This window comes from Palaemon carinicauda, chromosome 3, assembly GCF_036898095.1.
Source record: "Palaemon carinicauda isolate YSFRI2023 chromosome 3, ASM3689809v2, whole genome shotgun sequence".
Lineage (NCBI taxonomy): Eukaryota > Metazoa > Arthropoda > Malacostraca > Decapoda > Palaemonidae > Palaemon > Palaemon carinicauda.
In genome coordinates, this window is record NC_090727.1 from 44,965,640 (window position 1) to 44,981,455 (window position 15,816).

The window sequence follows — 15,816 nt, forward strand, 5'->3', positions numbered from 1 at the left end:
AATTCTGCGTCTTGATTGGCCTCCTCAAAAATGCCAACTTCGATCATGCCATGGAATCTTCTAGAAGAAATTTCTGATACAATCTGGATCACGTTTTTAGTCGTCACAAAAGGACAGCATGTTTCCACCCATGATGACATATTTCATAAACAAGGATATCCCTCTGGCTCGGTCTCTCAAAATATGCCGACTCCACTGATTAAGGCGATGACATATTGGTCAAAACAGAACAGATCTATTTATTGCTGCAGGCCTGCAGGCGCTGTTCAACGAGGGTCAGTTTTCTTCCAAAATGCTGACAACAGTGAAGTGATGAGAGGTTTGACCAAACAGTACGGTAGTCGAATCTAGTCTCACTGCTCACACTTTGGGAATAGATATTTTTGTCTTTTAATAGCATATCCCTTTTATAGTATGGTATCTACCCATGACACGCAGCCTATGGTGAGAACCAGGAGGAAGAAAAAGTGTGCATGTTCCTCCTCCTCCATACCCATATAGAGATTGAAGTCCTTGGGCATGCTGATAGTCATGGCAGCAGCAAGTGTCTTAATATCAGACAATGACATCATCAGGCTTCAGGAGGTTGCACAACCATTCCTGTTCAAGACAGAAGTACCAGTTCCTTGCTAGCAGTCTTCTCGGCTACCTTTCCTTGCTAGAGAAGCTCGTTGATCACGAGTGCCTCCTCCAAAAATCCCTTTAGTGGCGTCCGAAGGATCACGCGTGCGTGGAGATTGTTCGGGCTTTGTGCCCGGAAGGGGCCTCTTAGACAATCGGTCATAGCCCCCAAGAGTGGCAGACCCAGCCGGTGTGGTCTGGGTCTTGCAAGTTTCTCAGCCCAAAGAGAAAGCCTTAGCACTAGGTCCTGCTCAACCCCAAGCAGGCCTTGTTTATTATACTACAGAGATGCTAGTTTAGCACGTGTTCACGAAAATCAGTTTGCAGCAGACATCATGTACTGCAACGGCAGGGAGGAGAGTAGGGAGGTCATCCCGCGGCAACTAGCAGCAGATAACTGGCAAGACAACCAGGCACCATAGAGGAGCCGGAAGGAATGCAGTTGAGGACTGAACTTCTGTGCCCACTGACACCTGCTTGCGGAGGAGGGAGAAAGGGGATAGCAGTGAGACTCGGTTATATTGAAGGGACTGAGTGAAGAGCAGAAAATTTTCAGTAGAAGTTGAAAGCACTGGGATCGAAGCCCCAATAATTAGACCCAGCCAGTGGCGAGTCCTGAGAGCCAAACCTCCAGGGAGGAATTGGCTCTAGCTCAGCCCAAGAGCTAACAGTGTTCCCAACCAGGGTTGAAAATAGTCAATTTTTTCTTATTGCAACTGGGACCAAAGCCCCAGTTTTGTGACTGGACGTAGAGGCCAGTCCTCTAAATAGTAGCTCCAAGGGGAGTGCTGTTTGAACTCTGCCAAGGCAGAGTGGGGTTTCCAACATAGTTGGGAACTGTGTCGAGTAAGGTTTTCTCATTTGTCTGCTTGTTTATATATTTATATGTACCAAGTGGCTGACTGGGAGGAGTCCAAATGGGCCTGTCTGACAGTGCTGAGGAGCTGATTTTGGCAATAATAAATCATTGACTTCTTAAGCTGTTGAAGAGAGGGGTTAAGGGGGAAGCTATTTGTATCCACTGCAAGGGCTCCCCTGGCAAGACTGTCGGCTTCCTCATTACTCTGAATACTGGTGTAACTGGGTATCCATTTGATCGTGACATTCCTGTGGTTCTGGAAATGAGTGAAGGCAAGGTGCCTGATCTTGGAGATTATAAGAGAGTTTTCCTTGACTATGGGGTTCTTGATGGCAGAAATAGCCCCCTTTGAGTCAGAGTGGATGGTGGTGTGGCCTTGGGCAGTGACAGTTTTCCAGGGCCTGGAGTATTACTACAAGTTCAGTTTGCACAGTGGAGGCATCATTGGAAAGCCTCCAGCTGGCACAGTATGATTCAAAATAGACAGCAGCAGCAGGGAGAGTCCTGTCAACGGAGCCGTTTGTGAAGTAGACATTGTTAGCAGGTGTGTTTTGAATAGATATAATGCTAGCTCTGAAGGCTGCTTCAGGGGTGCAGAGGGCTTTAGAGACAGGGAGGGAGGTGTAATTGAAATTTAACGGGCAGGGAACCCATGGGGGTTGCTCTATAATTTCTAGGAAAGTGGTGTCTTTTCTGAGGGAAGCTACAGTACTCTGAGAGTGAGTCTGAGTGCCAGAATAAGTTAGTTGTCCTTCATAAGAGGGGGCTGGTCTAAATCCGTTGAAAGGTTAATTAGCTGTCTAAGTGTGTTATGCAGTGGCCCATTCCTGTCAGTTTTGAAGGTCTTGATAATGGTCATGCAATTGCGTATGTTAATTCTGTCAGCAAGTGGAAGGAGGTGAGCCTTGGTCGTGAGAAGAGAGAGCCTGGTCCACATGGGGCCGCCAAGAATGATTCGCATAGCGTTGTTTTGGATGACTTCCAGCGTCTTCATATGTTAGGGTGATAGAGAAGTTAATACAGGGGCAGCATACTCCACAAGGGAGCTGACTGTCTGGACATAGAATAGCCTGAGGGTTCGATGAGAGGCACCCTGACTGAGGGAGGTGATTTTCCTAAGGGCTGAAATACAGGGTTTAGTTCTGAGCTTTAACAATTCAATTTGGGGAGCAGCAGAAAGATTACAATTAATGTTGACACCTAAGTAGACATGATTTTTTACCCACAAAATAGGTGCGCCTAGTAGACGAGTAGGGGAAGAGGTTGATAGTGTTCAATGGCCATAACTTTGGTTTTATTAGGGTTGATTTTGAGTCTTAGATCCTTTACTTTAGCAGAGCTGGTATCTATGGCTTATTGCATTCTGCGATGCTGGTTGAAGACTGAATGAGGTTCAACGATACATACATCATCAGCATAAATGAAAATTTGAGCGCCCAAAAGAACATTAAATAAAAACGCGCTGAGGTTGCCACCCGGGGGTTGGGTGCCATTCTCAAGAGGAAGGTAGGGGGAGGAGGCTCTTGAAAGGTAACCCTGGCAACCCTGTTTTGAGTGTACTGCTTTGCCCAGGAAAGGAGGTGACCCCTGACTCCTTTCAGGACTAGGGCCATAAGCATTGCCTCAGGGCTGGCCAATTCATAGGCCTTTTCTAGGTCAAGGAAAACTACAAGGGCACTTTTGTGGTTTTCATTGCCATGATATCTGAGATGCATTCTTGCATCCCAATGCCACTGGTGTAGGCATATATTCTGTGGTGCAGGGTAGCGACCCACCATTGGAGTCTTTTGAGAACCATTCGCTCAGCCATTTTACCAATGCAGCTGTGGAGAGCAATTGGCCTTCAAGAGTTTGGTTCATTTAGTTTGGGGATTGGAGCAGTGTCTTGTTTATGTCTCTGAGGTGGGCGAATTCTCTGAGTGTGAGTCTTAAGTTGATGATGTGGAGGTATACCAAAGAGGCAGGTGTACCTAGGTGTTTAAGCATCGAGTATGTAATATTGTCTGCTCCAGGTGCAGTGTTTTTGCATTTGGCAAGTGCTGAGTTAAGCTCTTCAATGGTTTGAGGGGTGTCTTTACGTGCTGGGTATTAAAAGTACAGAAACATCAGTATGAAGTCAATGTTTATATTTCATGGTTGAAGACATCACATTTCTTTATAGTGCAGGTCGCTTCTACCAGTACTGGATTCTTTCTGATAATAATGGGTCTTACAGCGTTTAAACTAGATTACTGTGCATCATATTGACAGCATCTTCTTCTGAAGCTTTGCGTGTGATTCTTAAACGCAAAGTTGAAAAGGGATAACCAATGGGACTGAAATTTAAAAATATCTAATTATACATTCTTTCTTTCAGGTTTGCAGTTTGTTCTCGATTTACGGAATCACACGAAGTTGAAGAAGCGTGGCAGGTATAATCAAAAGGCTAACTGATACAGTACTGAGTAAGGAGTGATCATGAAACAGTATTTTTCCAGTCATGATAGTGATGCTATCAATGTTATGCTGTGCATTTATATTTATGTTTTAACCTCTTATTATGCTTAAGAACTTTAGTATTTAGTTCATCTTCTTTACTGAGTGTACAGAACTCAAGGTTAGTGATATATCAAATATTGTTCAGTGAATAATTCTGTAGTTATAATTGCCAATGGTCTGGAAAGTATTTTCATTGTACAAAAATGTAGTTACAACGCTTTCTTCCCTGTCTGATTCTAAAGGTTATTTAATACTTCAGCAACCTTGACAGCTTTTCAAACTTAACATAATGTACTTAATCTGTACATTTCTTAAGTACCTACACTTTCAGGCAGGTACAAAAGTTGTGGTTGTACATATCTGAACTTTCAAGTCATTTCAAAATAGTGCTGAGGTAGCAACAAATCATTTGCACTGTGCAGTTGTCAAAATTTTTATACTTGTTATGAGATCCAAAAAGAACTCACATGAACATTTCCTGAGCTACAGTAAAAGTATTACATCTTGAAAAATAGAATAGACTCAAATATGGTGGGGAAAGTTTTTTAAGTTTTTGTGAATCTTTCCATTTTGACAACACTGCAGATTATTATGTTTTCAGCTTGTGAATTTCCATGGTTCTCATAATATTTGTAAGTGGTTATGCATTGGTCATGAAATATAGTGTTACAAATAGGAATTCATAAACTTAGGGCAACACTTGAACAGTTTATATTGATATAAAAACATCTTCAAATATTAAATACCATATTTCTAGCAGTGTAAAGAACATTTGTATCCATGAGGGTGGCCAAGATAAAATTGTTTATAATGGCTACCTTTCAAGTTTTAAATCACTAATCACTTATAAAGATTTTGATTGTATTACTTATTGATGATTTGACGGAGACATACTTTTTTCAATTGTGGCTTTTAAAGCATGCCTTAACTTATTCACTAACCTATTTCACTCCATTTAAAAACACAGTACAGTATATAACCATACTGTAGCTGCCTTATTTATTTTATAGTGAACTCTATGCTGAGCCCTATCTATACTTTTTAATGGTTAGCCTAAAAGAAGTGTTTATAATTAAATTAAAACTTAACACAAAGTGTTCTAGATGCATTTAGTGTTAAGATACTTTACACCAGGGAACTATAATGGTGATGGTGTAAGAAATATGCATTTAAAATTGAGAAACACAAGACTGTATGCATGTACAGTATGTATGTATATTGATGTATGTATAATGTTTGTGTGTTTAGAGAAATTATTGTTCTTTGTCAAATTTTATTGTTTCAAAATAAAGATGTTAAAAGTACACTCAATTTAAATGACCTAAGAGGAAATAAAATGATAAAAACTATTTAACAATCAAATTTGATGAATAGCATATTTAAATTATGCTTTTCTTGATCATTTCATTAACTTTAGCATTAAAGTTATTCTATTCAGGTACCACACTTTGAGAAATCCTCCTCCAGCTGCTGCTACAATCTAACACTGTATTGACAAAATTACTTCTTTAGCTAACTTCAATAGACATTTCTGAAATACAGGTATTTGTAAACACCAGCATTCTTCAAAGGCGAACACGTTGCCAATATATCTTATACCAGTAACCACTTGAAATAGCCGCAGACCATCTTTGGTTCGAGGGTGTGGTCTAGGCACTGCAAGAAATAAGAAATGGTTACAAAAACACATACTGTAAAGGGAAAAAATAATTTTGTTTTTGGATGAAAAGGCAACAAATACAAAAAATAACAGATTTGTAGATAATTTATATTTTTCCTAACTATACAGACCTTTGCTATTTAATAGGGGTATTACTTTCGGCGTAGCTGAAATGACGAGCCATTAATTTTTAACGAGGGTTAACTACCCACATCGTAGTTAAAGGGGTGTAGGTAGGGTAGCTTGCTACCACTCCCCCTCACACACCTGTGCTTGAGCTCACTTTGCTTGGAGGTAGGACCTCAAGGGGGATAGGGCTGGCGGGCAAGTTTGGTTAAATAGCTAAGGTTTGTATAGTTAGGAAAAATACAAATGATCTACGAATTCGTCATTTGTTCCGTAACTGGAATAAAAACCACGCTATTTAATGAGTGATTCACCCATTAGGAAGGGTGGACGGCCCAGCCAATCTAGTTTTTTGGCTTTACCCAGGGGCTCCTTATCTGAGTGTGTTAGCACTCAAGAAATAAGGAGCCTTTGTGGCTTATGCAAGCTGTGTGTGAAGGTATATAGAAATGTGACTCGTCCTAGAAAGTTGTTCCAAAGTTCTTTAGATGGAAAACTGTGCACTAGGACTTTCCCAATACCACCCCGTCAGGGTATGGGGACGCAACAGTATTTATTCTTAATACTAGGTACTGTACCAACCGTGTTTCACACAATTGTACATAATTCCTTTTGTATATATTATGGTTGTATCTTCGCTCTTCCCTTGCACTAAAACGAACATGAAAATTCAAGTCTAGTTTTTCCTGTGTGATATTGTCTGTCTTGTGAACTTGTCATGTCCTGTTGCCTTGAGGTTTTCTATATAAGGAGAGTGTTCCACAACAATATAACTCAGTCGTTTCCAATCTGCCTTTGATTTTACAACTCCTCTCTCGGCCCGTCACATTGGTGACCCCGGAAGTCGACTCGCTTCCACCGCCTTCCACCCCCACCCCCTCGCCCCTCCATCGTTGGTACTATGACGGACTCTACGGCAGTTGGCGCTACGGCCGCTCCATTCAAACTTTCATCGTTTGCCAGCGGAGAGGCGTTTGCTTGGTTTCAGCGCGCAGAAGTCCAGTTTCGTATCAGGGGCGTGACTCGCTCAACCACCAAAGCGGATTATGTTCTCGCGGCGATACCCGAGGACACCTTCCCAGAAATATCCGACTGGCTTTGTGAACAAGGAGACACCCCAATAGCGTATGACGACCTCAAATCATACCTTCTGCAGCAGTACTCGCTGTCACCAGCCGCCCGTATAGCAAAGCTTTTTCAGCTCTCGCAACAACCGTTGGGGGACCAAAGGGCTTCCCTTGCCCTCAGGGAAATGACCAGTATCGCTCGCCTTCAACCTGCCGCAGACGGCTCTCCTCGTGAGGTGAACCTACTCCGTGCCCTTTGGATACGCCGTTTACCTGAACCTGTGCGTGCTGCCATACCCGATGTCGATAGTTTACCCATAAAGGACTTGATGACCAAAGCCGACGCCCTTATGGACAGCCACTTCAAGACCTCCATCAACGCCTCCACCCCTGACGACGAGGATGCCTATTCAACGTACACCGAAGCTGACATGAATGCCGTAGGAAATACACGCCTACCCCATGACGTGCCGAAGCGGCGACAAAGCCGCCCACCACCCACCAATCGCTCGCGCCCCAACGAACGACTTCTACAGCCACTTACTACCTCCCATCCACCGCAGATTTGCTACTAGCACTTCAGATTCGGGGCAACCGCGAAGAAATGTGCCAAAGATTGTCAGTGGCCAAAAAACGTGTAAGTAGGCCATCGCTTGTGGCGGTGGCCTCCCATGTTTCTAATCTTTTCTTTTTACAGGATGCAGGAACGGGCGTGCGATTTTTGGTAGACACGGGTGCTTGTCGTTCTCTTTTGCCAAGGAAACTCTTCAAGGCACAACGTAGTCTGTCTACATCTGCCGACGTCCGCTTGGTAGCTGCCAACGGATCTGCGATACCCACCTACGGTTACGAGAGCCTCACATTATCGTTCGGAAACGGTAAATTCAATTGGAAGTTTCTCGTTGCTGACGTCACAATGCCAATCCTCGGTGCGGATTTCCTCTCTCATTTCCACCTTCTGGTCGATGTCGCCCACCGACGATTGGTCAACGCAGACTCATACTTGTCGACACCTCTTCAACCCGCCCCCTCTAACCTCGCTCTCCACATCAGCGCACCCACGGATGCCTACGCCCACCTCCTCACATCGTACCCGGAACTTTTCCGTCCAGAACTTCGCCAAACGCCCACGGTTCCTGCTAAGCACGGTATTTATCACCATATCAAGACAACGGGACCCCCAGTCTTCGCAAAATTCAGACGTCTGGCACCGGAATGATTGGCAGCCGCCAAACAGACGTTCGCCGAAATGGAGAAAATGGGCCTTTGCCAAAAGGCCTCCAGCCCATGGTCGTCACCCTTACACATCGTTCTGAAGAAAGACAGCTCCCTCCGTCCGTGCGGGGATTACAGGCGCCTGAACATGCAAACAGAACCGGATCACTACCCCCTCCCAAACATTACCGATGTAACCTCCTACCTGCACAAAGCAAAGGTTTTCTCTACGCTCGACCTCCTGAAGGGGTATTATCAGGAGCCTATGAACCCAGAGGACATCCCCAAGACCGCCATCACCACTCCGTTTGGCACATACACCTTCAATTACTCCTGTTTTGGCCTTCGTAATGCTGGGGCAGCGTTTCAACGTCTCATGGATGGCATCTTAGGGGACCTCCCTTTCTGTGTATGTTATGTGGACGACATACTTGTGTTCTCCTCCTCAAAAGAGGAACACCTCCGTCACCTGCGCATCGTGCTCGACCGCCTGCAACAAAACGGCCTTGTAGTCCGGTACGACAAGTGTACCTTTGGCGCCAACGAAGTGTCGTTCTTAGGGCACCGTATCACTCCTGAAGGAGTCCATCCCCTCCCTGAGAAGGTAGCAGCCGTTCAGAATTTCCCCACGCCCTCGACCGTCAAAGCTCTGCAGGAATTCTTGGGCATGATCAACTATTATCACCGCTTTCTGCCAGCCATTGCCGCCACTCTTGCTCCCCTCTACGCCTCCCTCAAGGGCAAGCCAAAGGACTTGAAGTGGGGTCCCCTTCAAGAAGCGGCCTTCTGCAATGTAAAGAAGGCCCTATCAACTGCTGCGGCTCTCACTTTTCCTATCCCACACGCCCCTCTCCTTCTCTCCACCGATGCCAGCGACGTCGCTATTGGTGCAGTACTCGAGCAGGTGGTCAAAGGCTCGCCCCGCCCATTGGCCTTCTTCAGCAGAAAACTGTCCAAGGCAGAATCGGGTTATTCTACCTTCGATCGAGAATTGCTGGCGGTGCACCTGGCTGTCCGTCACTTTCGCCATCTCCTAGAAGGTACGCCCTTCGTCATTCGCACAGACCACATGCCTCTGGTGCACGCCTTCACTCGACAGTCTGACGCCTGGTCCGCCCGTCAACGCCGACATCTCTCCGCCGTGGCTGAATACAATTGCACCCTCCAATACATCCCTGGGAAAATGAATCCCGTTGCCGATGCCCTGTCAAGAAACACGTTGGCTGCCGTTCAACTGGGATTGGATTACAACGCCCTGGCTGAAGCCCAACGACAGGATCCAGAGTATCAAGCTTGTAGGACATCCTGCACGTCCCTCCGTTGGGAGGATTTTCCCCTCGAAAACTCCTACACCACCCTCCTCTGTGACATCAGTACTGGTAGACCGCGACCTTGGATTCCTGCTCCCATGCGCCGACAGGTGTTTGATTTCATCCACGGCCTTTCACATCCCTCGTGCCGTTCTACTGCACAGTTGCTGAAGGCAAAGTTCATTTGGCACGGCATTTCTAAGGATGCTAAGGATTGGGTCCGTGCCTGTACTTCTTGCCAAACTTCCAAAGTACATCGACACACAGATTCAGGAGTGGGCACCTTTCCTCAACCTCAGCGTCGTTTCGCACACATTCACGTCGACGTTGTAGGCCCCCTACCCACATCACAAGGACATCGTTACCTGTTTACCGTCATCGACCGCTCCACTCGTTGGCCTGAAGCCATTCCCATGGAAACTGCAATGTCCGCCTCATGTACATATGCCTTACTCTCTGGATGGATTTCAAGATTCGGTATCCCTGAGCATATTACTTCTGACAGGGGAACCACTTTCACCTCTCAATTATGGACGTCATTAGCGAATCTCCTGGGCATCACCCTACATCACACAACGGCCTACAACCCCACTGCCAATGGAATGGTTGAACGTTTTCATCGCACCCTCAAAGCAGCTTTGATGTCCCGCTGCAAGGATTGCAACTGGTTTACTCAGCTTCCCTGGGTCCTCCTTGGACTAAGGACCACTCCTAAAGACGCCCTCGACGTCTCGGCAGCCGAAATGGTGTATGGCGACCCGTTGGTCGTCCCTGCCGAGTTTTTTCCTTCTACAACCTCCTCCGACGATCTCCAGCGCATACGTCACGTCGTGGGAAAATTTACTCCGTGCCGCCAGACTTACAAGCCCCCAGCGAAGCATCACATACCAACGGACTTGCACTCTGCAACGCACGTCTTCCTGCGTAACAACACCAGCAAGCCACCGTTAACGCCCCCTTACACGGGACCTTACCTTGTGATCCGACGCAGTCCGAAAGCATTCCTCCTAAACATTCGGGGCAAAGAAGACTGGGTCTCCATTGATCGTCTAAAACCTGCTTATCTTCTGCCAGATGACCCGCCTACAGTTCGCCTCTCTAGATCAGGGCACCCTATTTAACATGTACAGTATGTCATTTTTAGGGGGGGAGCCATGTACCAACCGTGTTTCACACAATTGTACATAATTCCTTTTGTATATATTATGGTTGTATCTTCGCTCTTCCCTCGCACTAAAACGAACATGAAAATTCAAGTATGGTTTTTCCTGTGTGATATTGTCTGTCTTATGAACTTGTCATGTCCTGTTGCCTTGAGGTTTTGTATATAAGGAGAGTGTTCCACAACAATATAACTCAGTCATTTCCAATCTGCCTTTGATTTCACAACTCCTCTCTCGGCCCGTCACAGTACACAAGGGAGCATGGTTTACCTGCAGTGATTTGAGGTCAGCTATGCAGAGAACCCAGGATGCTGCTTTCCCCAAGAGAGGGGATGATGAAGAAAAGAATAAGGGCCAGTCAAACCTTTTCATCCATGCAGACTAAAACGGGGTAACAATGCCCTCAACCTTCTGCTACTTGTCCAATAAGCCTGAAGTTCAGGGCCGTTGCAAAGAGGGTCCACAGTCGGAGAACTCCACACAGTCAAGACTTTGTTGACTACTAGATGATCCAAAGACCACTCGGTACTCACTATCTGAGATGCTCTGCTCAGGTTGTCGGCGAGCACATTCCTTTTGCCTGGAATAAAGCGTGCCGATAGTGGTATCGAGTGGATTGCGGCCTATCTCATTATCTCTACTGCTAGATGGGATAGTTGCTGCGAAAAAGTACCTCCTTGTTTGTTGAAGTAGGCCACTACTATGGTGTTGTCGCTCATCACCACCACAGAGTGACTTGCCAGGAACCGTTGGAATTGTTGAAGGGCCAGAAAGACGGCCTTCATCTCTAGGAGATTTATGTGGAGGTACTTTTCTGACTATGACCAGAGGCCTGAGGTCGTGTGGTGCAGCACGTGCCCCCCCCCCCCTGAAAACAATCAAATCCGGGGGGAGGACGAGAAGATCCACTCCCTTTCGTAGATTCTCGTCTGTCACCCACCACTGGAGGTCCGTCAGTTCCGCAGGTCCCATGGGGATTTGGATGTCCGGGGAGTCATGTGCTTGATTCCACCGGGCCTTGAGTCGCCACTGGAGGGATCTCATCCTGAGGCGACCATTGGGAACTAGACGGGCCAGCGATGAAAGGTGACCGAGGAGACGTAACCACAAATTGGGCTGAAAGTTCTTCTCGTCTGAGAAAAGGTCTTGCGACCTTCCTCAGCCTTGCTATCCTGCCGTCTGATGAGAAGGGCTTGCCCCCTTGCCGATCCCATGGCAAGGGAGTTCAATGAGACTGGATTCGTAGTCAGGGAGGTAGAGATGCTATGAACGGGACGCGATATCCTAGACTGATCACGGAGATTGTCCAGGAATCGACCCCGAGTTGCTTCCACCTGTTTGTGCAACTTTGTAGGCATTCCCCCACTGGTGGAAATACAGAGGTTATTAAGTTAGAATTGACCTATATAGCTTCTGAACAGAGAAATTTTAGATCATGATATGGTGACTCAAAGACTGGGCGTGGCAGGGGTGGTGGTAGATATTCTGGTTTTGCCGAGCGTGGGGAGAAGTCTGTGAACCCAACTAGACCAGATGGTCGACCTTTATCTTGCAAGAGTTACGGTTCTTTTAGATATTTTGTGAAAGACTGCCCAGATAGTTGGGAAAGATTAAACCGTGTACACATAACTAGTCAGGGTGTAAGGTCTGATGAAGGAAGTAATGAGTGTGGAGTGGGTGCTAGTGCTGATGAGAGTATAGTGTTATTCACAGGATTTTATAAGTCCGAAATCGCAAGATTTGGGATTGAGGCGGGTAGCTGTGCTGTTTTAGATAGTGCATGTTCAAGTACCGTTTGTGGTAAAACATGGCTTCAGGGTTATTTGAGTACATTAAGTGAGGAGGATAGGTTGTCAGTCAAGATCACAGATAGTAATGGGGTGTTCAAATTTTTTTGGGGGTACTCAATTGAAGTCTCTTGGGGAGTGTAGTCTACCGGCTTCCTTAGTTGGGAATAAGGTCACAATTAAAACTGACATAGCTAATTCTGACATTCCTTTGTCAAGGCAGGCTATGAAAACTGCCAAGGTAAAGATGGATATCGAAAACGACTCTGCGGAGATTTTAGGCAAACCGATAGTTTTGAATATTACTTTTGTGGACATTATTGTATTCCTCTTGATAAAGATGTCAATGTTGAGAAGCAGGAAAATGCTGAAAACAAAGGAATCACTCATCAGATGACGAACGAGGGCACCATAGGGGGACAGGATATGTAACCACTCCTCACGATAAGTCCCTAATTATACACGATATCTTCGGATAGTCGTTCTGGGGGTTAGAACCCTGTGATACCTGACGGTCATTCTCTTGTAACATCACTCGCAGAAATATTATATGGTAGGAAGCTGCTGAAGGGACCTTCCATCAGGACGACATGGCAATCTCACCCAAAAATAGAATTTTCCTACGTCAAAATCCGTTTGTTGAGTGATGCTGGGATTTGGCGGGAACAGTATGCCCATGATTTGGAGAGAATTGAGAATAACTGTGTTTTGTGTAAGCAATTTAAGAGAACTCCACCTAGACCAGTGGTTGGTTTGCCCATGGCAAAAAAATTTAATCAGGTTGTTGCTATTGATTTGATACATTGGCAGGAGGGAAAATGGATTCTTTACCTTATAGATATGTGGTCTCAATACGCACAGTCGGCTTTCTTAGATAGGAAGAAAACCACTAATGTGACTGATCAGATAATGAAACTTTGGGTGGCTTTTGGGGTTATGGAGGGGGTATTGCATGATAATGGTGGGGAACTAAGTTCAGATGAGATGAAGGATGTGGCTTCAGTTTTAGATGTGAGGATTAACACAACAGCTGCTGAAAAGCCATTTCAGAATGGGTTGTGTGAGCGAATACATGCAGTCACCGACATGATGCTTGTTAAATTAAAAGTTCAATATCCTCGAACTCCTATGGATGTGTTGTTGAAGTGGTCAGATATGGCAAGAAATTCCCTCCAGATGTGGAATGGCTTTAGCAGCCACCAGTTGGTTTTTTGGGAAAACCCTAACCTTCCAAACATCATGATGGATAAGGTTCCTGCATTGGAGAGCAAGACCAACAGTGAGGTTTTTGCTAGGCATCTTAGTGCTCTACATTCATCTAGGCAGGCCTTCATACAGACAGAAGCCGAGGAGAGAGTAAGGAGGGCTCTGAGGAGTAAGGTTAGGAAGGCAGAGCAGATTTTCCAGCCTGGTTATTGTGTGTTTTATAAACGGGAGGGTCATGATCGTTGGCTTGGACCTTTGAAGGTGATTTGTCAGGATGGTAGGTTGATCTTTGTAAGGCATGGGAGTGCAATTATTAGAGTATCACCAAATAGACTTATTAAGCAGGGGGTTGGAGTTCAGTGGGGAATTTAAATCTGATGGTGCTGGGAACATAAGTAATAAAGCTGCGGGGTTAGATGGTGATGTGGAGTGAGACTTGACATCGTTTGCTCAGTCATATTTGAAGGAAGCCGATACTACTGGTAATGGGGTTGAAGGCAGTGAGGTGCAGTCAAGAGGTGCCAGTTGGAGCAGAAAGGGAAAGTGAAAATCGTTCAGTTCCTAAAATTAGACTTTCAATGCAGGAGAATGATTGTTGGAAAATATGTGCTACAACTCTTACTAAAGCCGAACAGAGCACGTCGGAGTGTCAGGAAGCAAAACAAGCGGAGTTGAAAAGACTATGTGACTTTGGCACTTATGAGGAGGTACCTTTTTGGGGTCAGAAGTGTATTTCAACCAGGTGGGTTCTGACTAGGAAAGATTCTGGGATAAAAGCACGTTTGGTGGCGAGGGGTTTTGAGGAAAAAAGTACTTTTCAGACCGATTCCCCAACAGTGGGTAAGAGTGCCATCAGATTGCTTTTGACAGTGGTAGCTAGTTTGGGGTGGGAAATAAGAACTACGGATATCAAATCCGCTTTTCTTCAGGGAAGGGACCTTGAGAGGGATGTAAACATTCATCCTCCTTGTGAGGTAAGAGTGGAGGGTTTGGTGTGGAAACTATAAAAGTGCCTTTATGGCTTGGGTGATGCTTCCAGACAATTTAATTGAGTGTTAGGGAGGAGATACAAAGATTAGGATGTCAACCGTGTGTTATTGAGCCAAGTTTATTCTACAAATTGTCTGGGAAGGGAAAACTTGAGGGCCTTTTGGTTACTCTCATAGATGACTTTTTGTATGCAGGTACGAGTGTTTTTAGGGAGGAAGTTACGGAGCCATTGAGAGAAAGGTTTCTTGCCGGTAGGATGGAGGGAGGTAATTTTTCTTATGTCGGTTGTAGAATAGTGCAAAGTAAACAGGGTTTTTTTCTTGATCAAAGTAGTTATGTAGATAGTGTGGAGATGGAGCAATTAGATCAAGAAAGGCTTTCGCAAAGGGGTTCGGAACTTTCAGCACTTGAGAAGACAAGTTATTGGTGTATTGTAGGTGCCATCAATTGGATTGTGTTGGGATCAAGACCTGATAGGGCTTTCGACTAGAGTAAATCATGCAACCGTGGAAGATTTAGTTAAGGCTAGAAAGGTTTTGAGAAGGCTACAAGAGTGAGAGTCTTATATTCTGTTCCCATGCATAGATAATCCTTGGTCTTTGTATGTTTTTACTGATGCATCATTGGCTAATTTACCTGATAGGATTAGTAGTTCTTTGAGTATTGTTATTTTTATTACTGATGAGAATAGATCAAGTCCTCTTACTTGGAATGCAAATAAGAAAAAGAGGGTAGTTAGATCGACCTTGGCTGCTGAGAAAGGAGGCACTTTATCTTAGATCAATGTTGATAAAAATTGACACCAGTGCCGTAGTTCCTGTTGTCGGTTATGTGGATAGAAGATTGAAAATTGATCTTGGGGCAACAAAGGAGATGTTAAAAAATGACGTAAAACAAGTCAACTGGTTACCATGATCATCCTGGCTTGGTAATTGCCGGACAAAAGGGGGGTATCAGGTGATCAGTTGCTTACTGTATTTCGTACAGATCGCTTTGGGAATATTGAGATCTAAATGTTGTTGCTCGGTTAAGTGTTGTCTTGTTGGTGTGTTCACTCACATATTTTACGATTGATGGATCTTTATTTTAGATGTCTTGTGTGGACAAGAAAGTCTTGAAATTTTATGGAATTGTAGCTAAAGGATTTGGTTTGAGATATTGCTGGTTTTGAGTGACGTTTTTAATATGACATTTTATGTTTTACTGGAAGAAAAGAAAAGAGAAAGGGGAATTCTTGTGGGCTGTTTGTTCGATGGTTTGAAGTGTCGGTCGTATGAAGGGGGGCGGGGGGTGGTGGAGAGGTGAGGCCGGAGGGTGGAGAGCAGGTGGTCTTT